The 26,459-nt window shown below is 37.2% G+C and overlaps 1 pseudogene; it reads left to right on the plus strand.

The window, feature by feature from the left end:
• LOC114029885 lies at positions 1-26,459 on the plus strand (annotated as a pseudogene).

Raw genomic sequence — 26,459 nt, forward strand, 5'->3', positions numbered from 1 at the left:
ATGCTGCAGCCTGCCGAGCAAGCCACTAGTGAGTAGCCCCAGTCATTTTGACATTCCTTTGCAAATTAGCTCGGCTTTGCTAGTACAGGTCTGCTGTACTGCACAGGGGGGCTTTCAACTTAGAGAATCTGGCAGGAGTTCAAGATCAAAGTGTTGCTTTGAACCCACTTGTTAGCCGTGCAAAATAAACACAATCCACCTTGCAATAAAAAAAAAAAGCATCAGCAGGAGAAAAAAAGAGAACATTCTAAAACCCTGCACGGAGACTTCAAAAACTCTCACTCTGGCTGCTAAATTAGGGCTGGAAAAATAAATCCTGCTCCTGAAAAGGAATTGGGAGGGGGTGCAGAGGAGGGAAGAATCATCCCATAACAAACAACAGAAAAATTAGAATCACTGAGAACTAATTATGTTTTCATGATCACAAGTACATTCAAAGTTTGTAAGCACATGGATGCATCCTGATGTTGCCATCAAATGTTCCTCTGGCTAATGATTTGCCAGTACAACTGTTCACTTCCTGTGGTGGATTTATGCTAAATCCTGTTATTAGTCTTGGTCTGCAATTGCCATTGTCTATGACTAGAAGCAAGACTCAAAGGCTACAGTCAGCCTTTTATTACACAACATGTGAATGGAGATTTGACCCAATGTCCGACCACTTTCCCCCTTTGGTTTTTATGTAAGCTTGCTGAGCCTTTCCCTATAAATCACTTGGTTCCAATGAACTTTTACTCTCCCCCATCCCCCTTTTCAACTCTGTAGGGTTTTTTCTTTTCTTTCTTTTTTTTTTGAGTGTCTTTTAAAAAATAAACCATCCCATTTCTTTTTCTTCTAATTTTTTTTAGGTTCTTGAAAACATTTCATTACATCTGATTCCTAAGGCCTGGGCTACAGAAAATATATGAAAGCAATACTTGATGTTTTGATGTAGTTTGATACTTGACATTGGGGGTTGCAAAAGTAAATTATAAATAAATAATTGGGGGAGGGGTGAAGAATAGCTTAATACAATTTACATTTCAGCAGGGTGATAATTTAAAACAAACATAGCTTTTGTAAAAGTTAAGTACTTCCCGTATTGCTCCAAGTAACTGACATTTTCCAGAACATTTGATATTTGCTGCATTTCATCTTAATTTGACATCACCTTAAATATGCTTTTCTGTTCTCTGTTTAGATAGAATTGAGACAAATAACATAAACTAATGGAAAGAAAAAATCAGGAAGACAGTTTGTACTATTTTAAAACTCTGAATGTAAATATAACGTTTTCTGTTTTCAGTAAGATGATACTTAACAATGGATGACTTTGAAAAGGTTCTCTAATTTAGAAGCAAACTTAAAGCATTTAATGGAGGCCAAGAAATGTTGGGTTTTAAAGGACAAAGTAGATTGTCCATCCATACCTTCTGGATCTATTCATCTACAGAATTTTGTGTAGAAACTCCCTCCATTGCTATAAATCACCAATTTGTCTATAATTTATTATCATAGCAAGTTATGAGGAGTTTTGAAGGGTTAAATGATTTACTCATAGTTACACAGCTAGTATGTGTCAGAGGAAAGACAGGAAACCAATTCTTCTTGATTCCAAGGCTGGTCTTCTATCTATTACACCATATTGACTCTCCAAAGATAGATAAAGTATACTTCCCATCTCTTGGTACAGAGGTGAGAATTTCTGGGTGTGAAAAGCCCCATGTTATGAGACACAGTAACTGTCAGTTGCTTTTGCTTACCTACTTTTATTTGGACAAGGGAAGGTTCATTTGGTGGTGGAAAATTGGAAATCATGATTTAAGAACAGAAAGCTTCAATAAAACATTTGAAAAATAAATTCAGGAGTTGGAAAACTAATAAGTGAAAGAAGTATTAGTGATGGCATAATTCACATTGTCACATCACTGTAGAGAAGATAACTAGAGGACCTTTGCACATTTAAAATATTTCTTTCTTTTTTGCTGGAAAAGAAGGTCTATACCTAAGATTTCATCAGAAAGGGAAACTCCCATGGTGAAAATTCCCTTTATTGATACAAATCTGCAGTGATTTTTCATTTTTGAGCACTGCTTGAGGGCTCTGACAGCATAGGTGACTTGCCCACATTCACCCAACCCATGTGTATCAAGGATAACCCTTGAATCCAGGTGTTTTAGACTTTAAGACTGGCCCTCTATTCACCAGAGTATGCTATCTCTCATTTCCTATGTGACACTGCATAATGTACATTGTTTTCAGAGCTTTTGTGAACAATGTATGCTTTTGTGATTAAATGCATGCTACTGATTCCTCTCAGAATATTAATTTCAATCTTAAAGACAAGAACCAATAACTTCTTCTTGACTTTTCTGAAAACAATCTCAGAGAGTAAATAATAATATGTCTCAGTGGTCTTAATTGTTTTCCCTAATAGTTGTTCCTTATCTAGTTCAGTCAGCAGCTACTAAAACACCTGACAATTTGATATGCTGCTAACTCTTACATGACCAGGAAGGTGTGTGTGTATGGGGCAACCTCGATACTTACTTAAGCAGCTGTGTTCCAGTTACGGAAGTTGATATGTTGGAAAGTCTTTGAATGTTGCCTTATGCAAGTAAGGGTATGTTATTTAATAATACAGCCTCTGACCCAGAAGTCTAGTGAAATTATGGAACCCATCTAGGGTTCAGATAGCTCTTCCTTTGCTTGGTCAACTGTAGTCTGTGACCCCTGTGGGCACTCATTCAATAGTGGCAGGAGGGAATCTGGAATAGCAGAACAGGGATGTTTTTTAGTAGTACTTATAGCCCTTCCCTCAGGCCTGTCCCTAGGACAGAAGAGGTAGAAAGAGATCAGCAATCATAGCTACTACTTATCTCTCTCTCCAGATTGACAGACTTTCAGAGTTGGAAGGGTCTACAATGTCCACCAAGTTAAACCTATGCCTCAAAAAACAAACAAACAGACAAACAAACAACAACAACAACAACAAAATAAAACCAAAGCAGAACCCTCTACAACATACAAGAAGTAGTCAGTCATCCAGCCTTTGCTTAAAGACCCCCAGTGAAAGGCTACATACTACTTCCTGAGACAGCTTATTCAGCTTGTGACTAGGTTCAATTTTTAGGAAGTTTTTTCCTTTTATTAAGACTAAATCTACCACTTTGCAACTAGTGTTGCAACCACATTCCTCCTAGGGGCCCTCTGGGTTTGAGCAGAACAATCTACTCTCTCTTCCAGATGATAGTCATTCAAATGTTTAAAGGTTTTCAATATTTAAATACTTTCCAGATTTGCTTCCTACTCTTTTCCAGGTATGGTAGCCATGAATAAAGAAAGCACTTCATTTTCTGACTTCTGAAAATTCTTGCCCACAAATCCTGTGTGTTCTATATTGATCTTGCAGTTACTTCTGTTGCCTAGATTTCCCATTGGCTTTTGCCACTATAAATCCTATTCTTGCCTCCCTGACCATTTTTCCTTACTCTTTGGTTTTAGACATAGAAAGGAACTCAGAAGTTATCTTGCTCAGCTCTCTCATTTTATAGATGAGGAAAGTAAGGTGTAGGGGATGTTAAGCCCTGCTGGGGAATGTATCATATGGCTTATTAGAGTGTAAACAGCAATTGTTTCTGTTTTGGCCTGAAATCCTGAGGGTCTTCCCCTCCTGAATTGATTTTTTTTTGACTACGTAAAAGAGGCCATTTTTTTGCTTCATTCCTTACCTAGTTGTAATTACTGAATAGTTGTTGCCTCAGACAAACTGGGACCTGGGAAAGACCTTAGCTTAAAAAGGTCAAAGTCTCCCATTGCATTGGGGGCCATCTCCAGTTGCTCTGATCTATATCTTGCCACTGGACCCAGATGGCTCTGGAGGAGTGAGGCTGGTGACCTTGCATAACCCTGCCTCACTTCAATCCAATTCACTTTCAAGTCAAGACATCCACCTACCTGCTATCAGATATCAAAGAACAAAGGACAAACAACAACAGCAATTCCTTCTCAGCCATTTTCTTGTACTCTGCTATGTGTACTCTTCCCTTATCTCCTGCTTTCCAGATGTGAAACTGCAGTCACATCCATACTGCCATTGCTATTGGAGAGGTTGTGTCAATCACCTTTCCAATGTTTCCAATCACATCTCTTTCCGAACCCAAATACCTTTCTTTGGCTACCATTCCCAGGTAATTGTTGTCTCCTCCTATTACAATGTACATTTTTTGAGAGCAGAGACTGTCTCATTTTTGTATTTGTATTTCTAGTGCTTAGCTCAGTGCTTGGCACAGAATAAGTACTTGATAAATTCTTTTTCATTCGTTCTTTCAGTGACTTGCCTAAGGTTACACAAATAGTAAGTGGCAGAGCTAGTATTTGAACTCATGTCCTTTGACTCCAATGACGGTGTCCTCTCTCCACCATCCACTCTGTTGTTACTAAAGTTGGCTTTATTCATTTGGTAATGGCTTGGTTTCAATGTCTGTTATTCAATTCTACCATTTGTTCTTTCATCTTTTTAAGAGTCACATGACTTCAGTAGTAGGTTTAAGCCACTGGAAAATAAAAAGAAATGATTCCATGGAAACACAGATACCAGATAATGTCTCTCATATTTATTTGTAGCTATTTATTAATATAACTATTTTCATAATAAAAAATTAGATAAGTAGGGGTAAGTAAGTTTCACTTAGTGTTAAATGCACAGAATTAGATAGGACACTTATTTTTGTGAAAAAGTCATTGCTGACTTCTGAACACACATATAGTGGTAATAGCTTTTGATGGAAACTATACTATTTTAATTATAAAATTAATAAGTAGCTCCTCATTCTAACTCAGAGTCACCTTTCCTGTGTGATGTCAGTGGAAAGAGCTGTGACTTTGGAATAATAGGTCTTGGTATAAGATCTCAGCCGTCTCACTTACTGTGTGACCTTGAGCAAATTATTTGACCTCTCAGCCTCAGTTTCCTCATGTGTATACACTTCATGGTCCAAACTATCCTTCCCCTGTTATGATTCTGGGTTCTGATGGACTAGATCTAATCTTTGGGGTTGACCCATTACCCCCATCTTTAGTTTTCTCCAAGAAAATCTCCAAATAGAACTCTGCTTGGATTTCCACAACTGTGGATAATGGGGACCTGCAATTCCTGTACAAGCACAGGTTAAAAAAGGACATGTGTATTTCACACCACAAAAAATTAAAAAGATTCACAGGAACCTATAAACAGATACAGAAAGTGCGTGCTGCATCCAAGGACTTATAGGAGCCCATAAGCAAATGCAAAATACACATAAAGCTCGTATGACATCCTGCACATTTCCTTTTAGAAGGAAATGAATTTGAGTTGATGATGGGGCACCACTTCAAAATCTAGTGAATATTCAGCACACTCATAGGGTCCTACATAATCCCCCTCCCAAGCATGGAGTGCCCACTCCACTTGAATTTCTACCAGGAAGGCAAACATACATTGGAGCTAATGAACAAATAATACCCTACTTTCTGGTGAGTTTCAAGAAGCAAAACACACTTTGGCTCTGTCACATGGCAACTCTCTTTTCCATCATACTTGTATGGTCAGAATAACTCTTTATCATGGTGGTAGTGGTGATGGTGATGTTGGCATTTCCAGTCTGACAGATGCTTCTAGATCAGCTGACTGTTGTACTGGGAGCCTAATGAATGACCTTGCTTTTTTCTAGCTCAAATGGTTAGCTACACCCACTTCCCCAGATTCTCTTTGATGGCTCATTTAGGTGCTCCCCATAAGGGAGTGACTTCTTTTCTGGAATGCTTCCACTATAGGTTTACAATGCAAAAATACTTTACACATAAAATAACAACAACAACAGACAATTTCCACCATTAGTAAGAAAAGATTTTTTTCCGATTTTGCTTATCCCACTTTATCACCTTGAGGGAGAATAGGGGGAATCCTTACTCTGACAGTGAATCTTGACAATGTTTTCTAGGACTCTAGCATTGCACTTTCAGGAAATCCTCAGTTCTCTGGTAGCCCAAATTGAGAATCTAGTATATTGTCTATTTCTCTCTCTGTGTGCGTGAGTGCATGTGTGTGTGTGTGTGTGTGTGTGTGTGTAAAAGAGAGAGAGACAGAGAGAGAGAGAGTGAGAGAGAGGAAAAAAGAGAAGAAAGTCAGAGGTGGATGGAGGGAGGAGAGAGAGGGAGAGATGATGAAACAGAGCGGGGAGGGAAGCTGGTAAAACGATCAAATTCGGGAAATGTCAAGCTGTGACTGAGTCAACAATACTGAGGCGGTCTTTGCTATCTTAATGTAATAATGAGAGAAAGTTTCAGTAATATTTTATTTCTTCCAAGAAACTGACAACTTGAAAATCATGACCAGAGGTATTAAAAGATTCACATCTCTGAATCCCCTCTTCATTTAGCCTGCCTTGGTACCTGAAATCTCTACCATTAAAGTCATTCTTGGGAGCTAACATTATCTCCAAAGAGTGATAGTTTGGTCAGGAGATTTGTTCACGTTTCAGCTTCAGTACTAATTAATTCCTTATATATGGGAGAACACTTCACTTGTCTGAACCTCAGTTTCCTCCTACATAAAATGGAGCTAATAATATTAGCATTACCTACTTTATGTGTTGGGTTTCTGTTTTTTTGTTTTTGTTTTTGTTTTTGTTTTTTTTTGTGAGGCAATCAGGGTTAAGTGACTTGCCCAGGGTCATGTGTCTGAAGCTGAATTTGAACTCAGGTCCTCCTGACTCCAAGGCCGGAGCTCTATCCACTATGGCACTTAGCTGCTGTATGCTGGTTTTTGAAGGAAGTGCTATACCAGTGTGGGCTATTATTATTATGTCTCCTGGAAGAGGTAACACATTAACCCATTTGTCATAGCATGGATTAGTTAATGAGATTAACTGACTATCAGAGAGTAGAGCCCCAAGAAAGGGAGAAAAAAGGACAGATACATTTTAAAAAAGGGTCAGGGAAATTCCAGGGTACAAAACACTTCTCAAAGAAGGCAGGTGTTAGTAGGGCCTCATAATGAGTGACTTGGGGCCAATAGTAGCATCATAATGGCAATAGATGCTTGAGGCTAGGGTCTAGGGTGCTAAAAAAAAATCCAGAGAATTAAGTCAAACTTTTCCTTCTTTCCACTTTTATTTAAGGACAATCCTAATCACTCATCATTATCACTTTTTCTTTTCTTTATGGAAACAAAAATAAATATAAAATAAAATAAAAATAGAACCATCTACAGCATAAAAACAGTGCTCCATCCCTCTCCCTGGGTTTACTTCCCAACCTTCTACTTGTACTCAAAGGCTACACTCCCCAGGGGGACTCCCCTCCCAACTATGCTTCAAACTTTCTAGACTTCAACTCCATGCTTCAGTTATAATATCACCTTGGAGCCTCTCTCAGTACCTGGGGTCTCCTCATCTTGGAATGTCCATTCTCCCTTGTGGTTTTCTCACCCTGGAACAACCTTTTACCACAGTAGCCCTCTTTTCTCATTGTTAAATTCCTCCTGGGGTCTCCATTTTAGGGAGGGGCACAGGTCAGTCAACCTTCATTCTCCTTCTGGCTATGCTTTTGACTTTCTGAACTTCAGTTCTATGCTTCTCTGTGGTTGCCTTCATCTGCATCTCCCCAAACCCCTCCCATCCCATACTTTTCAGCTTTTTTTCATGTATTGTATTCTCTCATTAGAATGTAACACTTTTGAGGTCAGGGACTGTCTTTTTGCTTGTATTTGTAGCTCTAGCACTTAGCATGGTGCCTAGCACATTAATGCTTGTTGCTTTGCCTTGACTAGAGGGATGACCTCTACTTCTTAAAGTTTCAGAGTTAACACTTTAGGTCTATTCTTCTAACATTGTAGGTCACAAGCCCCCACTAGAATGCCTCCCATTAATAATCAGCCAGTAGAGTTAATTAGTTCTTATCAAAATCATTTATTTAAATGACATAGTAAAAATAGGAGATATAGAACATTTTTCTTGAAAACTAGGGTAACACTTTCACAAATACACATGACATCCATGGGAAAAATAGGCTCAAATTTGTAACACAGTGGTACCAAGCCACACGTGTAGAATACATATGTAGCAAAGGGTAACTCAGTCTGCTGGTACTGTCCTTTTTTCTTTTTGGCTAGGCAATGGGGTTAAGTGACTTGCCCAGGATCACACAGCTAGTGAGTGTTATCTCTCTGAGGCCTGATTTGAGCTCAGGTCCTCCTGACTCCAGGGCCAGTGCTCTATCCACTGAGCCACCTAGCTGCCCCAGTACTGTGCTTTCTTGAATCCATAGATGGCATTCTTTGGTACCATTAGTAGCCTTACTCCTTGAAGTTGCCACCTTCCCTAGGTCACCCTCTTTCCCAACATGTCTCTGACACTAGTGTTTCTCTCTGTTCCTGATGCAAATGTTTCTTCTGCCATGATTCAGAGAATGGAATGTTGTGGTACACTCCCACAATATGCTGCCATTCCTAGGACTCTGCAACAGTTTTTAGGCTTCCAAGTATCTTTGACTCTTACAAATCAAATTAAATGGCCTGGACACTTATATCTCACAATACTTTAAGTTAGATCAAGAAAGAACAAACATAGAAAGGTAGAAGTAACCATGTATTCATAACTTCCATGGCCAGGTAAGGTAATGTGTCCAGCTATTCCTTACCTACCTAGCTCTCAGGAGGCATCTCAGGTTGTGTCTCATATATCATTGGGAAATAAAACATTGGGGGGGTGTTAAAGGGGTTGTTATTTTTATATATCTAATTAGTTCTGGGTTAGCAGTTAATCTGAGTCTCTTTATTATCACTTACGTATAAAATTTTGTTCATGCATAGCCAGGAGCAGGCACCCCTCAAATTTCCACATGGTAGACTTTGGCAGTGAATACCTACACATGTTCCAAGAAATAGCTAGAATAGACTATCCCACCCATACAACATTTATACTATTCTTTATCCACATTTCTTCATAAATGCCAAAAGTCTTATTATATTGGACCTTATCACCTATCATAGAATGGTGCCACTGAGTTGTACAGATCACCATCAATCAATAAATCAATTAGCAAGCATTTAATAAATACCTACTATGTACCAAGTACTATACCAGGTTTGAGGGACACAAAAATATATCAAGCCTGGCAACAGACCCCATGTAATGATCCAGTTGTAGTATTTAAATAGGTTTAAAACCCCAACAATGTGTTGGATCAATGATACAGGTCAATACTTGGAATTTTAAAAATCCCTTATATTTTCTCTAGTTAACTGATATGTTATTAAGAAATACATAATTTTAATACCTAAACCAGGAAAGAATAAAGCAAGGAATGAGAACTAGAGGTCATTTTCATTAATAAATATTGATGCAAAACTTTTAAGTAAAATCCTAATAAAAGGACTATATACCCACCCAGTTATTCATTATGACCAAGTTAGATTTATACCAAGGATATATGGATAATTCAATATTAAGAAAACAATTAAGATAATAAATATGAAAATGAAACCAACTAAACCCACAACATTTTAGCATTAAAAAAGGAACTCAGAAGTCATGTAGTCCAACAACTACCTAGAAAAGAATCTTTACAACACAAGTAACCTTTCATTCCGCATTTGCTTGAAAATTGACAATGAGGAGACACTTGCTACTTCATATAACAGCCCATTCCACATTTGTATAGCTCAAATTTGTTATGAAACATGTCCTTATATGAAACTTGAGTTTATATCTTTGAAAGTTCTACTCATTTCTATTAGCTTTTTCTCTTTTCCTTTGGGCTTAAGCAGAACAAGTCTAATTGCTCTTTTCTCTCTCAAATACTTGAAGACAACTGTCATATTTTCTCTGAGACTTCTCTTTTCCAGGCATCCCCAATTTCCTTTGGAAACAAATTTATCAATTCAGTCATGTCCAATTATAAACTTATAATACCATAATCTCCTCCATTTCTTCCATATTGTAATTTTTTGTCTTCAGAATTTTATTCTTGAGTGACTTCCACTTCTCTTGGGTTGATTTTATCTGTAGAATTTTAGATCATCTTAACTAATTTTTTCTCTGAAATTAATTCTCCTAAAGCAAGGCCATATATCAGACCCATCTTTCTTTTTCTTCTCTATCATGAAGGCTAGGCTAGAGTGACCACTTGCTCCCAAGTTCATCAACATTCTTTAACACCAGGTCTTACTTTTAGGTCAGAATCAGATACAGAGCAGTGTTTGCCTTGTTGCTTCTTCTGCTTTTTGAAGAATAAAATTATAATTAAGGCAAGTAAAGAAGTCATCGCAGACAAAGCACTAGCACCTATGAATAGCTGAAATCTCCATAATCACTATATCTTTCTAAGTTTCAGATTTATTTCCCAAAGCCCTTTTCAAATTGTTTCTTCTGCATGGTTGGCATGTGGTACATGCACATGACAATAACCACTCTGCTTCTCCCTTCCCTGATTCTCACCAAAATGCTCATGGTCACACTTCCTCCCTTGGCTTCCTGGATCTCCTTGCATGAGAATATCTCCTTCATATATAATGCCAATCATTTGCTGTGTTATAATACATGGCAACTTGGCCTACTACTCAGTTTATCAGGATCATGGGCTGGATTTGAAAAGAGGGTAACTAAGGGCAGGAGGAATGAGGAGGGTAGTGTCCTTATAAATAATTAAATAAATAAAATAGTAACTTGTTCTCTGTCTCCTGGCTAGACCCTTTACTCATTGGAGGATTTAAATATTGATGACAGCTATCATATGTCCCTTATGTTTTCACTTCTCCAAGCTAAACATCCCATGTTATTTCAACCTATCCTTAGACAACATGATCTAGAAGTTCCCTGATCATTCTGGTTGTCCTCCTCTCATCATGCCTTCTTATCAATAATACTCCTTATTACCTATTATGGTACCTGAAATTTCAGCATCAGATATTCATTCCTCTGAGTCTCAAAGGATTTTCAAGCTTTGAGTCCCCTATTAAAATGCAAACTCTCCAGGGAATTTAACACTTTAAGCCTGTATCAACTAACATGTTATGAGGATTAGCTTCTAAATGATATCTAGGTTAGAGAACAAGGTCTTTTTGAAATCAGACATAAAATAGTCACTTGAAGGGGAAGAGAATGCAAGGATGAGTATGAAAAAAAGAAGAGGTAGGAGGATGCTATAGGTAAATAAATGTTAGCTGTCAACAATTTTAGAGAATCTTTAGCATCCATAAGTGGTAAAAATCCTAAAAGAAAATGATCTCTTACAAATTTGGTTAGAAATGTAATGTTCTATCCTTAAATTGCCTTTAGAACCTGACAACTTACTTGTTTAAACACCTTTAAATCAGGCCTTAAAAGAATTTGAATCTGCTCTGACCATGTGATGACTGAAAAAGTTTTTAATGCTGGAAAATCCTCCTTACTGTTGAAAAACTTTAACTTCAGAATCAAGAGTTTAGAAAGGTCACTAAAATAATAAGTGATTATGTTGTGATGACATTTGAAAAATGAAATCTTCTACAGTAAAAAAAAAATTACTCACTATCTCCCCTTTTATACATATGCTTGCTAAAGATGCATTTCTCAAACTCTAAGTACATTCTTCTGATGTTCACAAAAAAGGTATCCATGTTAGATCTTATGAGATTGTACCTTAGAACTTCCTCTTAGTTTTGCCAAGTTGAAACTACTTTTTCCCAGTTCTTTGCAGGACATACTAGAAGGAGAAGAAATTGATTTCAAATGGCAATTAAAGCTGATCGCATGTGCAGGCAAAGTAGGCAGTGTAATGTGATTTGAAGACCTCTGAGACATCCTTCTCCCTAAAATCTCTTCAAACACTATCACCTTTCAAGTCTCCCACAATTAGAGCTACTGTCAGGTTATATTGTAAAAGTGAGAGAATTGTCTCCAGAAGGCCACAGTTAAAACTTTAAAAAATAAGTGTTAGTAAATTCTTCAACTGTCTTTTATTATCATAGTAGAGATTTCAATTGGAAATAAGTAAGTTGGACTAAATGAATTCTAAGATTCCTTCCAAATCTAAGATTTGATAGTTATATTATCAGTATAATAAGGTCATAACACAACAAATAAATTTCACCTTTGGAAAGATCATGGCAACAATAAAGCCTGAATAATAGCAAAACTCAATGGAACGAGTAGGATAGTTTAGCAGAAAGAGTCCTGCACTAGAATTAAGTAGCCTTAAGTTTTAGTATTGATTCTACCATCTTACCATTCTTAAATGTATGGTTTTGAGTAAGTTATTATGCTCTTTATCTCTAAGTTGATTTTTTTTAATATCTCCAATTCCTTCAATTGATTCTTATATGTCATGATGCCAAGGTCTTCCTCACTTCTGGTTACTCTTCTCTGAATTTAGTCAAGTTTCTTAATGTCCTTCCTAAAATGTGGTTCTTGGTATCTTGTATTTGTGTCAATTCCTTGTATATATTGGATATTTCATTTTTATAAGAAATATTTGAGGCAAAGATTTCCCCCCTCAGGGGTAGCTTCTTTTCTTATTCTAGTTACACTGGTTGATTTTTATCCTTGTAAAAAATTTTTAATTTTATGTAATTGAAAATGTTTATTTTCCTTTATAATCACCTCTTTTTCTTCATTTGTTAAGAATTATTCACCCCTACCAATCATTGTGAAAGGTACACCTTCCCATCCTCTTCTAATTTGGTATGATGTGAGAGTTTATAATGAAGGCATTTTCCATTTGGAACTTATTGTGGTTGTGTGCTGTAAGATGCTGGTCTCAACACAGCTTCTCTCAAACTACATTCCAGGTTTCTTAGTAGTTTTTGTCAAATAGAGAGTCTTTCCTCCAGTGATGTACAGTCTTGGGTTTATTACACATAGTGCTAACTGAATTTTATTGTTTCTAATTTTTACTTATCTAGTCTTCCTACTTTTGCCTACTTTTTATTTACTAATGCCTACTTTTTATTTACTGATGAGTATCAATTGCTTCAATGATTACTATTTAAAAAGGTATTTTAATGTCTGGACAGTTCTGCTTATAAAAATTATTTACTGATTAAATAATTCACTAACACAATAGATAATACCTGATTAGTTCTTTGGAAATTATCAATGATTATTTTAATTGTCAATGATCCTACCATAAATTCAAAAATAAAATCACAAAGATTAGAAGCACTCAGACATGAGAGCTCAGCAATTTTGCATGGGCCTTTATATGAGATTCTAAGTGTCTAAGGTAACCTTTTTTTTTAATCATTATGTCTCTATAACACCAAGCATTCCCATGAAAAGGGCAAAATTTAATGATATGGATTTTGAAAATGTATAGGCAAAATATGAATTTGTCTTCACAGAAGCCATTTTATTTTTCATCTGGATGTTGAGATGCCAAGGGGATATTTAACTTGTGATAGCAATAAAAATTTCCAGCTATGTTCCCCATAACTTTGGTATCACTGCCCCCTTGGTACCACTTGAGTCAGTAAGCCCTGTATCACCAAAGGACACAGATGATGTCTTTGCTTTTCAAATCCATTATAGAGCTCTTTTATGCTATAAAATGGACACAGGTACCACCCATAATAAACTAGCAACAGTCTGTGTCTATATTAGCAAAAAAATGTGCAATATTATACATTTATGTGTGAAATGTAATGTGTAATGTAATCTATAGGACTAACCAATCTGGATAATTTGGGCCAAAAGAATTTACATCAGGGACTGAGTTATTTGAATAATTCAACTCTCAATTCTAGGATACTTTTTTTAAAGTAACATTTCCTGAGTTAGTTGTGAATAAATGACCAATACAAATTTAAAGAGTCTTCATACACATTCTTTTATTTGAATCTCATATCAGGCCAATGGCATAGATTATTATTTCCATTTTACAGAGGATAAAGCTGAGATTTGAAAGGATTGTGAATTGCTCAAGGTTATGGCTAGAAATAAAATTTTAACATTGAAAGAAATCTCAGAAGTCATCTAGATCAGGTATTCTTAATATGGGGTCCACAGAACCCCAAGTGATCCATAGATAGATTTCAGGGGGTTGGTGAACTTTAGTGGGAAAAATGAATTTTTATTTTTACTAATCTTTAGTTTCTTCTATAACTTTATATATTTTATTTTATGCATTTAAAATATTATTCAGAGAAGGGAACCATAGGCTTCACCATACTGTCAAAAAAGACATAAAAAAGTAAAGAACTTCTGATGTAGGTTATTAGATCAGTTACTCCCCTTTGACATAATGGAAATAATGCTTTGGCATCAAAGGATCTGGTTTCAAATCCTGGCTGTGTTACTCTCTCCTTCATATGACTGTAGTGAAAACCCTTACTTTGTGTGTGCTTCAGGGCCATCATCTGTAATACAGTAGGTGAGATTAAAATAGATGATCTCTAAGGTTCATTATGGATCTTGATCTGTGAGAAAACTGGGGTTCAGATAACTTAAAAGACTTATTCAGGGTAACATGTGTTTACAAAATTAGTGATGGAGCCAGGACCTGATCTCAAGTATAATAACTCCTGTGGGTGTTCTAACTTTTATAAGGTTTTTAGATGATGTCAGGCACTCTTTCTACAATACTGAACTGTCTTTTGGAAAGACAGTTATAGTGATATGATTATTCATATCACTCCAAACATACCTCTATGTTTCAGAGGTATGATGGATGGAAATACATGAGCCTTCTATGATAAATTCATATATCTTAGCAACCCAAACAAATTAACAGAAAATATTATAACATACCCTGAAATGGTTTTGCTATTAAATTGAGAGTTATGACCAGTTTTAACTTCCAATAATTTTACCATAAATGTATTCTAAAAGAAAAATGAGAGAGATCACCTTGAAATATTTTAAGAAAAGCACGATTTGTATTTGTTAACTTGTATTCGGTTGATTGCAGTTCCATGGTGTAGAAGAATCATTCATACTGTAATCTGTTGACTCCTTTGTTACCTTTTGGAAGAAATCTGGGTTTTAAGGATTTACAAACTAGATGCTGAAAGACAAAGCTTGCATATTTTCTTTGTGGATCAATGGCTGGCACCAAGCTCATTCTTTATGAAGACTGGACCACTCTGGCCAAATCTTATGCATAATTACCCCGCACTCCCCAACTTCCATTGATCTCAGTTTGGCAATTATGACTAGACCATTTATAACTCTTTAACAGAATGCCCTGGAATCAAACTTACAAACTGAATGATGAATATTTGGAGGTAGGGAAGTTTAGAGGAGAGATACAAAGAGCAAAAACATAGACAAGATCAATTTAAATCTGGACAGTGTCTATTTAAGTCTTTACTCTGTAAGGATAGTAGTAGTAAATTCTTTTAAGAAAAATATCTTAATGAACTTTTGATAAGTCAATTGTAAATAATTCCATTATGATGTCATCAGAATGGCCCTGTATGCACAATTGCTTTATTTTTTTTCTCAAAAGCAGGAATAATTAGCTATGCTTAGCTCAACCAAGTTTTACTTCATTAATGTTACCTTTCTCTTTTTTGTTCTCTTCCCTTCCTCTTCCCCCTCCATTTCTCTCTCTCCTACCTTCCCTACTGTCTGTCTTTGTTTCTGTCTCTGTCTGTCTGTCAGTCTCTCTCTCTCTCTCTCTCTCTCTCTCTCTCTCTCACACACACACACACACACACACACACACACACACAAACACACACACATACACAAACACATCCTACCCTCTTTACCTCCCTCCCTTTGCTCTGAAAAACATGTTCTGTCTATTTATTAACATTTCCATCTTCTCTTTCCTGATATATATTCATAGAAATCCCACATGTATTTGAGGAGTCAGGCCTGGGGCCCAGTTTTCACAAGCAATGCACAATGCCCAAGGACTACAGTTGAATTGTGTAATAATACCTATGTATTTTAAAACTGTCACTGTAACCAAAACATGTCTGCTTGCATTCCTCATTTCACTTAAGTGGCATTTCTTATAAAAGATTTTATTTGTATTGCTGCAGTCAGGGGAAAAAAGGGAACCTCACTGCATGAGGGGAGCAGAAGAGAAAGACTTTAAAGAGGGTAAAACCCAGATTTTGTCCACCACCACCTGTTCTAATTCAGATGTGAAAGCAAACTTGTGAGCACTTAAGCAGCTTCTAAAATTTAATGCCCCTATTCAGAGTGCAGAAGAAGCTTATGATTCTTAGAAGAGATCCGAGGGGTGCAGAGGTATGAGGGAACAGCTCAAATCTAGAGAGAAGGCTTGACAATGAGAAGAAAAGAGAAAAAGTTGGATATCTTCATTTTCTGCTTGAATGGCAGAATCCATTTTTCATCTTTTGTAATGCAAGAAGAATGTACTATAGATAGTTGAGAATGGGCATTAATTTTGAGCCAGATTGGAGTTCCATGCACATTTATTGGGATTCTTCATATAGCCTTCCATAGCATATTTACTAACAGACTAGATTTTCCATAATTCATTAGAAATGCAGTCTAATATAAAATAATTCCCCTACTTAAATCTGCCAATATCAGAGTTAAATTTTTTCTTCTTCTTAAATTTGGTTGGTTTATTGAATATTCAGTCTATAAATGTCAAAATAATTTTTTTTCCTTTTGAATTTAGGGTCCAAATGTGTTTCAGATTACCTCTTCAGATTCTTATGCTATCATGAGCTTGTTTAAAGCATTTTTATTAACATTCACCAGCTGATTTTTTTTCCCACCTCAGAGAAGCTGATTTCAGTTTGAGTATGTTAACTTTTGCCCAAACACACACTCACACACGCGCACATACTCTGGTAAATGTTTTCACATTGAAATGGAAGACGTAAATGAAACCCTGCAGTTGCTGTCTGGTTTTAGTTACAATGTCTGTTTGTTGACATCTCAGATGAAGGCCTGCTGTGTCTCTGGCTCTGTCTACTCCATTTCCCCTCTAATTAGGCTTTGCCCTCAATTAAGTTAATGATGCAACTTTTCCTATAGATCATTTGCCCTTTCAATCAATTAACAGAATATGAAGGGTGCATCCCTCCCTGGCTTTGGATTCATTTGCCTGAGGGCAGACTGTTCAGTTCACAGAAGTACATATGCAAAAAACAAGATGTTTACTCTCAAACCATAAACCCAAGTGAATTAGGTAGGCCCCATGAAAATCTAAACATGATTAAAAAATGCAGTTCACTAATGATTTGTGTCACCACACAGCCCATATCTCATATCTCTTGAAAGTCACCAATTTAAATTTATGTAAATGACATAAATTCAAGAATGATCATATGAATTTAGGTGCAACCCTTGAAAAGAACATATGAACACTCCTGAGATTGCAAACAGAATTAGTGGGCTCAATGTAAAGAAAAGATCCCTAACAATTCAATCTGAAGTGGAATGAGTTGATCATAGCTTTAGAGTGGGCAAAATTAAGATCATAGATTTAGAGTGGCCATCTGGTATAATCCCCTCATTTTATAGATAAAGAAATTGAGGCTCAGGGAAGTCATAAGACTTGTTCAGGGTCACACATCTTATAAATATCAGAGGCAAAATCTGAACCTAGGACTTTCTTGTTCTATTTAGAATTCTATATGACTCTATTCATTCTACCACAGTATTTCAAAGATAGTAGGTTTCCCTTCACTGGAGATTTATAAGCCGAGATTGTAAGACCATTCATTAGGGTTGTTGTAGAGCTGGTTTCTGTCCAAGTGCTCATTGGACCAAATGGTTTCTGAAGTCCCTTTTAACCGTGAGAATCTGTGCTTTTTTTGTCTCTATATAATAGATAGACAAAATACCAAAATGTCTCTAGATTTCTTCTCTGTATGTGTGCTCTCTCTCAGCAATATTATCCACTCTCATGGCTTCATTTATCACTCCAATTCATGACTACTAAGTCTATATCTCTACTTTAGGCCTTTTCTCCAGAGATCTAGTCCTGCATTTCCAGTGGTCTGTTGGCCATCTCCACCTAGATACCCCAACTTCTTCAAAACCCTTTGTCTTCCAAGTCTGCCCCTCATACCAGCTTTCCTGTAGCTGTTAATGGCACCACCATTTCTCTAGTCACTGTCATTCAAAATCTTGAAATAATCTTTGACTCTTCCCTATCCTTCCCCCTTCTGTCCTTTCCCTTCCCCCTAGCTAATCAATTGTCAAATCTTGTTGACTCTATGTCAGCAATATTTTTCTCATGTCTCCTCCTTTCACTGAAATTAATTGAAAGCTTTAATATTCTTGAAGTTAGAGAAAGACGATCCCTCTCCAAGTCTTCATTACCTCTTCTAGATTATTGTAGCAGCTTCCTACCTTGTCTCTCTTTCTCTTGTCTCTCCCTACTCTAATCCATCCTTCACAATATTGCCAAAATAATCTTCCTAATGTGTAAGTCTGAACATGTTATTACTCTACTTGAAAATCTTTAATGGTTCCTCATTGTCTCAATGATTAGTCATCAGATATATAAAGAGGAAAAAAATACTGGAAAAAATACATTCTCCTTTTTCTAGCCCCAAAAAACCTCCATAATCTCATCCCTACCTAATCTTTCAGCCACATTCCACACTACCTCTTTATCCCCTCTAAATTTCAACCAAATTAGATTGCTAGAGATTCCCTAATCTTGTCCTGTGCTCCATTCATTTATGCACACCATACTCCATGTCTAGAATAGAATCCTGTTTCTGCTATTTACTGTTGAGGTAATCTTATGGAGGAAATTGGTCCCCCCCTAGGCTTCAGGTTCTTCATTTGTAAAATGAAGCTCTACTGCTATGATCACAGGGTCTGAAGATCCTTCTAGAACTCTGAATATTGAAATCATTCCTGTGGTTCAAGGGACCATTCTTCCATAAAGACAAATTTTCTCTTTCTCAAGTCTTCTGTGCCTTTCTGTTTGCCTTTTCCTAGATGTTTATCTCTTTCTAACTCATGTATAGTTATCTATATTACATTTCACTTGCCTATAATATCATAAATTCCTAGAAAGTAGGGAGGGTGTGGTTTTTTTATTTGGCACTTAATAAATATTCACCGAATTGAATTTAAAGCTTTAATGTTCTTGGGTGAACCCATTCTAATAGGACCATGTTTGTGTGTACAGTCTGTTTATGGATAAAGTTGTGGTTTCAGAATAAATTGGTATTAAATAATAAAGAAGAAATCATGACAAGCCCCATTCACAAGCTCCAACATTGAAAAGTTGAAAAGAACAAGGCTTGAGAAGGGAGGTTGTTGCCCAATGAAATGCATGAAGTTTTAGATGATGAAAAAAGCCATTAGAAAAGTTTGATATTTTGTTGAAAAATAATGACAAGATAGAATAAGATACCCAGAGGGAATATCTTTTTCATAACATCTCAAGAAATTTGTGTGTTGAACTACCCTTGGCACACCATATTAAGAGAGTAATATCCATTTTATTTGCTACTGCTTCCTTTCTAGAGTGTATGTTTCTATTATAAAGATGTAAATGGGGAAACCATTTATATTCTTTAATTGGAAGGATATTAACATATACGTGGGACATTTCTCCCTGTAAAGTTCATCCTCTCAGAAATTTACTAGCTGTGTAACCTAGGGAAAATCATTTAACATCTATCTCCCTCACTTTCCTCAATTGTAAAATGGGGAGAATAATAGCACCTACTCATTGAGGGTTACTGTGAAGATCAAATAAGTTAATGTTTGTAAAGTGCTTTACAAATCTTAAAGTACCATAAAAATCCTAGCTATTCTATCCAGTTAAAACAGTTTTTGAAATAATAATTACAAAATTGGAAATACAGTAAATTCCACCAAAAATAAATAAAAAAATTACATTTATACCAAGCTAGCCTACAGAAGCAAAGATCAAAAGAAGACTTTATTATTATTTTCTTTCAATTTTTTTTTATTATGAACTTTTAACATAGATATTTCCTTGTGGAAAAAAAAAGAAGAGAAAAAGCATTGCATATAACAGAGATGTGAAGCATTTGGGCCAAAAGTGATCTGCAAAACTCTATAGTGTAGCCTAAACTATTAAAATGAAATTGGGAAATGTTTAACAAAGTAAATAAAAATGCAATACAACCTAGATAATGTTAATTTGTGTTTTTCAAAACCAACATAAGGCTTGCAGGGAAGCATTTCTATTTGAATTTGATATTACTGGTATGTAACACTGTGAATCTCTCTTACATAAAATTTAGAATTTTTTGAAGCATATATTAAATTTAAATCAGCAATTCCAACATCATCCTTCTTGTCTGTGCCCCCTTCCGACCAGAGATTTTGAAACGCTCTAAAATTACATGAATTGACATTTGAATTTCATTAAGGAGCTCATTTTTAATTTCACTGAAGATAGGAACCATAGTTCTAAAATAGTAGAACTGGGGGGGACTTTAGTGATCTAGTCATATGTTTTAGTTTTCCATATAAAGTTACTACAAAGAAAAGAGGGAGGCAATTGATCCTCCTGAGGCCCAGCTTCTTCATGTGTGAAATGGAGTAGGGTAAGATCACCCTTCCAGATCTACATCTGTGATCATCAGATCTGAGAGGCCTTTTACAAATTTGGTAAGTTGTTCAAAGTCAAATAGCTAGTAAGTGATGGAGTTGGGACTAGAAGTCAAGTCCTGACTCAAAGCCCAGTGTTTTGTGGGGTTTTCCCGCATTATATTCCCTTACAATCCTGGAAGAAGGTCATAAATTACAATAGAAGAGCTTGAAATAAGACATTAGTAGGAACTTCCTGACCACATATGTTGTGCCACAATCAATTTATGTTAAAATGAACCTAAAAGCATATTTCTGGGAAAAATCATAATATATTAGATTGGAAAGAGAATAAACTATCATCTTCAAGAAATGGTTTATGTAAATTCCTGTTTCACGTAGTGGAACAAATGCTGAATGTGGAGTTAAGAGACTTAGATTCAAATCCTTACTCTTCTGTGCAACTCCAGGAATGTCACTTCCCTTCCCTGAATCGAAATTTCTTCATTGGTAAAATAGGAATAACAACACTTCCATTCAGCACCTCAAAGAGGCAAGAAAAGTTTGCATATCTTAAAGTGTTATGAAAATGAGAGTTATTATTAGATGACTCCTTCTATGTCTTAGGAAGCATAAAATTTTAGGACTTGAAATAATCATAAAGTCTATAAGCAATGAAAACTGAGTTTGTCTCATCTGTACTTTTTATCTTCTCTAGTACCTAGTTCAGTGGCTCCAAAGAAACATGAGATGTGCAAATTTAAAGACATCTCCTCTCCAAATATTCATATAAACCATATGTGCTCAACCTGTGGTACAGTGTTCAGAAGTCACATTGGTCTGGTCAGACACCCTATACCTTGACCCTGACACAGTGATATCGTTTTGGTCTGTATGAAGGACAACAAACCAAAACCAAACCAAACCAATCAGTACTCTACATATATAGATGCTGAACAATTAACCTACAGAAGGAAAGATCCAGAGAAGACATTACTTTTATTTTATTTTTTGAAATATTCTATTTATTTATTGAATTATCTATATAAACTCCTTCATTTTACAAATATAGTTATACAAGCCTTCATATGCTAATGCAATTATAGGTCTAAATTCTTTTGTCTAGACCTCAATAAAATATAAGCCCTATAAAGAATTCAAGGAGCTGTTCATGGTCACACGGCTAGTAGTGGTGGGCTAAAACGTGAACTCACATTGCTTGACTCTTGGTCAATGGTCTTCTGCTCTGCCATATTGCCTAGTAAGTAAATTTATTTGCTGTTTTTTTGCTTTCTATACTTTAATTATTCTGGATGTAAATCCTCCTCCCTCTCTCCCATTGACTCCTTCCTTGTAACAGAAAAACACTTAAACAATGAAAGGAGCCTGCCTATCAGCATACCCAGCATTCTGCTCTTGTGGATTCCTATCTTTCACCTTAGAGGATGGAACTATATGTCTTCATTTTCTTCTTCAAGATCGAGATGGACTCTTGTAATGAATCTGAATTAGCTGCCTTTCAGCCATCGATTCTTATGATCTAACCTCAAATATCAGAATTTCATTTAAAGCACATAACAAAGATGAAATAATGTTGTTACCTATATTTAGTGTGCCTGCCACACCTGCTATAGGCCTGACTGACAAAAGAGTTGATAGTGTGCTAATTAACCTGGAGATATGTTGGCCTAGGCTATATCTCACACTAAGGAGGTTTTTTGGGTTTCCTGAGCAGGAAAGTGACATTGTCAGACCTGTGCTTAAGGAATATTATTTTAGCAACAATGTGAATATGCTTTGCACTTATTAAATGATTACTGTATTTTTCAGAAGTATTGTTCATAGGTGCCTATATTTAGGGTTGTAAAGGAACTTAGGGGTTACCTAATCTAGTCTTTTTCATTTCACAGGTGAGGAAATTGAGGGTCTGACTGCCCAAATCTGTACATCCTTCATCAGAAAGATAGGAACCAGACAAGATCTTGCAACTTAGTTACACTTGGTTAAACCCCAAACAAAAGCAAAGTAGCTTTTCCCAAGCACAAAAAAGTTATTTGCAACTCCAGCACCTAAAAAGGGTTGTGTGGCCTCAGGCAGTCTTGTTGGAGGTTTTGCTCCTTATACAAATCTTGCCCTGGACACCCTCTACCACCCCATACCAGAGGACAGTACTTGTATCCACTATCAAATTTTGGGAAACTTCTTCCGATACTGTTTCACAATTCCAGTGAGTTAATAAACCTTGTAAATCTATCTATTCATCTTCCTTCCTTCCTTCCTTCCTTCCTTCCTTCCTTCCTCCCTTCCCTCCTTTTCCTTGAGGGCAGGGATTACTTTATTTTTGTCTTTGCTTCCCATTATCTATATAGGACTCTAGGTCCCTTGCCTGTTTCATTTCCATCCTCCACAGAGTCAAAAAAACATTTTTTTGCTTTTTATACTTTAGCTACTCTGGCCATAGTACTTCCTCTCTTACCCTCATTGATCCTTTCCTTGTAATAGAAAAAATATTTAAACAAAACCAACTGATGAAAGAACACTGCCCACCAACATATGCAACATTCTGCTTCTATGAAGCCCTATCCTGCTCCTTAGAGGACAGAAATGTGTTTGTATCTCCTAAATTCCCACCCCAGATTGCTAGTGCTCCCCTTTCAGAAAATGATCTTTCTAGCTCCTCATCTGGAACCATCTCAGCCAGGAGACAATTCAGGCACCAGCACCTCTGTATGGTCATTTTGGGCTACCATCTTGATATGATTTTAATTATTTTGCTATCCTTTTAAGACCACAATTTGAAATGAAGAAAGAGGAAACCAGGAAGATGGGAAAGTTGCTTGGAAGCAGGACTTGGAGAGTCATGGCATAAGAGAAAAAGAAGTCCCCAGATTTTGGAATGTCCTGTTTTTATTGCATCTTAGGAACTGAAGCAGAATTGATTCCTGGGCTATCCTAAATTGCCTATGAAAGGGATTGTGGCCCCAGAATTAAGTTTTAAGAGGTGATTTCCTGAAATGTAGTGTTAATCTGGGGTACTAGTTTAAGAGCTCCTGAAAGTGACTTTGTATAACAGATATATGAACAAAGGCATGGAACTTTTAAAGAGGAGAATGGAGAGTACTAGCAGAGAAGAGAGCCAGTCTGAGTTTATTCAGATTAGAAAAATTTTAGTAATCAGCCCCTGGAAACATATCAAAAGAGAGAATAGATAATGACCAATATGTGTCAATGGAACAAAAGTTAATTCAGTCTTAGCTAGGATGAAGAGAAGATTAATGTACAGAACATAGAAAGTGATAGTCCCACTATACTTTGCCTTGATCAGAACCCATCTGAAGTATTGTTCTCAATTCTGGGCACCACATTTTAGGGAGATTATTAAAAAGCTGAATATTTTCCAGAAGAAGGTGACCAAGATGGTGAAGGAACCTTAAAACCACACATATCAAGTCAACACAAGCATTTATTAAGAGTTTACCATGGAGTAGTCAGGTGCATTTTTTCCCAACCTGACTGGCTCCAGCATGGTGAACAACTCACTGTCTTTCTTTACTTGCCTTGGTTTGAGTTAAAATAAGCTATGCAAGATGCTGAAGAATGAGATGCTGAGTGCACACCTCCAGGTGGTGGAGGCATAGGCTCAGTAAATCTTGGGTTCCAGCATTGACAAGTCTACAGGAACACTTCTGTACAATGTGGCCTCTCTCCTCAAGGATCCCCAGTAGTTGTCCTTTCTGGTAAGGTATGTTACCAACAAGAAGACCCTCATGGACTTGCAGCTCAGTGATGCCCTGGAGTACCTGTGGAATCACCCCTTAGACCCTATCAACACCATAGACTTTGAGTGGGAGTGTGATGTGGGCGTCACAGTGACCCTGGAGTAGATTGAAGAGGCTGTAGAAGCTGTGATTTGTTGGCACAGTGAACAGCTCCTGAAAGAATGGTATCCTACATCAGATTGTGCACAGTCTTGGGGAGAGAGGCAGGGAGGGAGGGGGAGAAAAATTTAAAACTCAAAAGCTTATGGAAGTTATTGTTGATAAATCAAAATAAATTAATAAAAAAAGAAAAAAAGAAACACTAGGCATTACCAAATAAAAGCCTACAAAGGAGTGCCCTTGGGGGGAGGGGGAAAGAAAGAAAGAAAGAAATAAAGAACCAGTATCATTTCAGTACAGGGATGCTAATGGGTGAGGTGATGATAGCACTGAAGTGGGCAGGTGGTAAGACCATTAAGAATGAGGTGGATATGCAAGCTCTCCATCTTCTGGGCCCAAAGTCAGAAGAAGCCCAAGGCTGCAAAGACTGGACATGAAGAGAAGGACTTGAAGGCATCTAGGATCACAGTGTGGAATGGTGAGGAATCTGCAACATCTCTATCTCTGATGGAACAGCTTAGGAGAGAAGCACTTAGGTTCCATAAACCAGGTGAAAACGAAAAAATCCCTGGCTATGTGGTCACACCTAACACCATGCCTCCATTGCAGCAACACATGGAAATCACAGGGGAACATGTACGAATATGATTCCCACCAGCACCCAATGGTATTTTGCATATTTGGTATGCCAAGGTCATCAACTTCAACTTTGGCCATGCCAAGGCCAACATTCTGCTTTCTGCACTATGATGATGCAAATCCTGAGAAGGAGGAAAAATACTTCACTAGAATCTGGGACATGGTAGAATGGCTGAATTACAAGTCCTACAAGATGACTCAGCCTCAGACTGCTTTGACCAGCTCTATGCCTGGGCTGTAGAACTCATCTGAAAGGGTCATGTCTATATCTGCCACCAGCATGTAGAAGAGATTAAAAGCCACAGTCCTCCACTCTCTCCAGGGCGAGACTGGCCAAATGAAAAGTCTTTATTGCTTTTTGAGGAAATGAAGAAGGGGAAGTTTGCTGAAGGAGAGGCCACATTGAGGATGAAACTGGTTATGGAGGATGGAAAGATAGACCTAGTGACCTATCACATCAAGTACACACCTCATCATCGAATTGGTCATAAGTGGTGCGTCTACATATGACTACATACAATGTCTGTGTGACTCCATTGAGCACATTACCCACTCTTTTTGCACCAAGGAGTTCCAGGCCCAGTGCTCCTTCTATTTCTGGCTCTGCAGTGCACTTAATGTATACTGCCGGTTCAGTGGGTGTATGAACACTTCAATCTGCACTACTCATTCAGTTGGTGGAGGTTGTTGTTGTCAGGGCCTGGGATGATCATTGACTCTTCATGCTCACAGCACTCCATCATGGAGGCTTCCCTCCTGAGGTGATCAACAACTTTTGTGCCCAGGGTGGATGTGACTGCTGCTCAGACAACAACAGAGCCTCATCTGCTAGAAGCTTATGTTCGAGAAGTGCTGAATTATGGGGCCCCGCAGGGCCATGGCTGTACTCAAATCACTCCAGGTCACCATTACCAACTTCCCATCAAGCAAGGCAATTGATGTCATCATACACAACTTTCCAGCTGATGAGAACAAAGACTTTCATCGGGTTCCCTTTTCACCCACAATTTACATTGAGCAAATAGACTTTAAGGAGGAGCCAGAAAAGGGTTACAAACATCTTGCACCAGGCCAGTCACTAAGTCTAAAACATGTGGATTGTGTTATCAATGTACAGAATATCATCAAGAATTTCTGCCAGTGACCAGGTGACTGAGCTGGAAGTGACGTGCAGCAAGTCAAATGTTTCTGAGAAGCCCGAAGCTTTTATACACTGGGTAACTGAGACTTTGCAGTGCAAGGTCTGAATCTATAAGAGGCTATTCCAACACAAAAACCCTAAGGATCCTTCTTAAGTGGCTTGAACTTGAACTCCCTGAGTGTGACTGAAGATGCCTTGGTGTATTATTCAGTCAGTGGTGCAAAACCCTTTGATAAGTTCCAGTTTGAAGGCCTCGGCTACTTCTTTGTGGATCCAGACAGTATGGAATGAAAGCTTGTCTTTAACAGGACAGTTACTCTGAAGGAGGACCCTGAGAAAATGTGA

The sequence above is a fragment of the Vombatus ursinus genome, unplaced genomic scaffold, assembly GCF_900497805.2.
Source record: "Vombatus ursinus unplaced genomic scaffold, bare-nosed wombat genome assembly UNPS02014942.1, whole genome shotgun sequence".
Taxonomy (NCBI): domain Eukaryota; kingdom Metazoa; phylum Chordata; class Mammalia; order Diprotodontia; family Vombatidae; genus Vombatus; species Vombatus ursinus.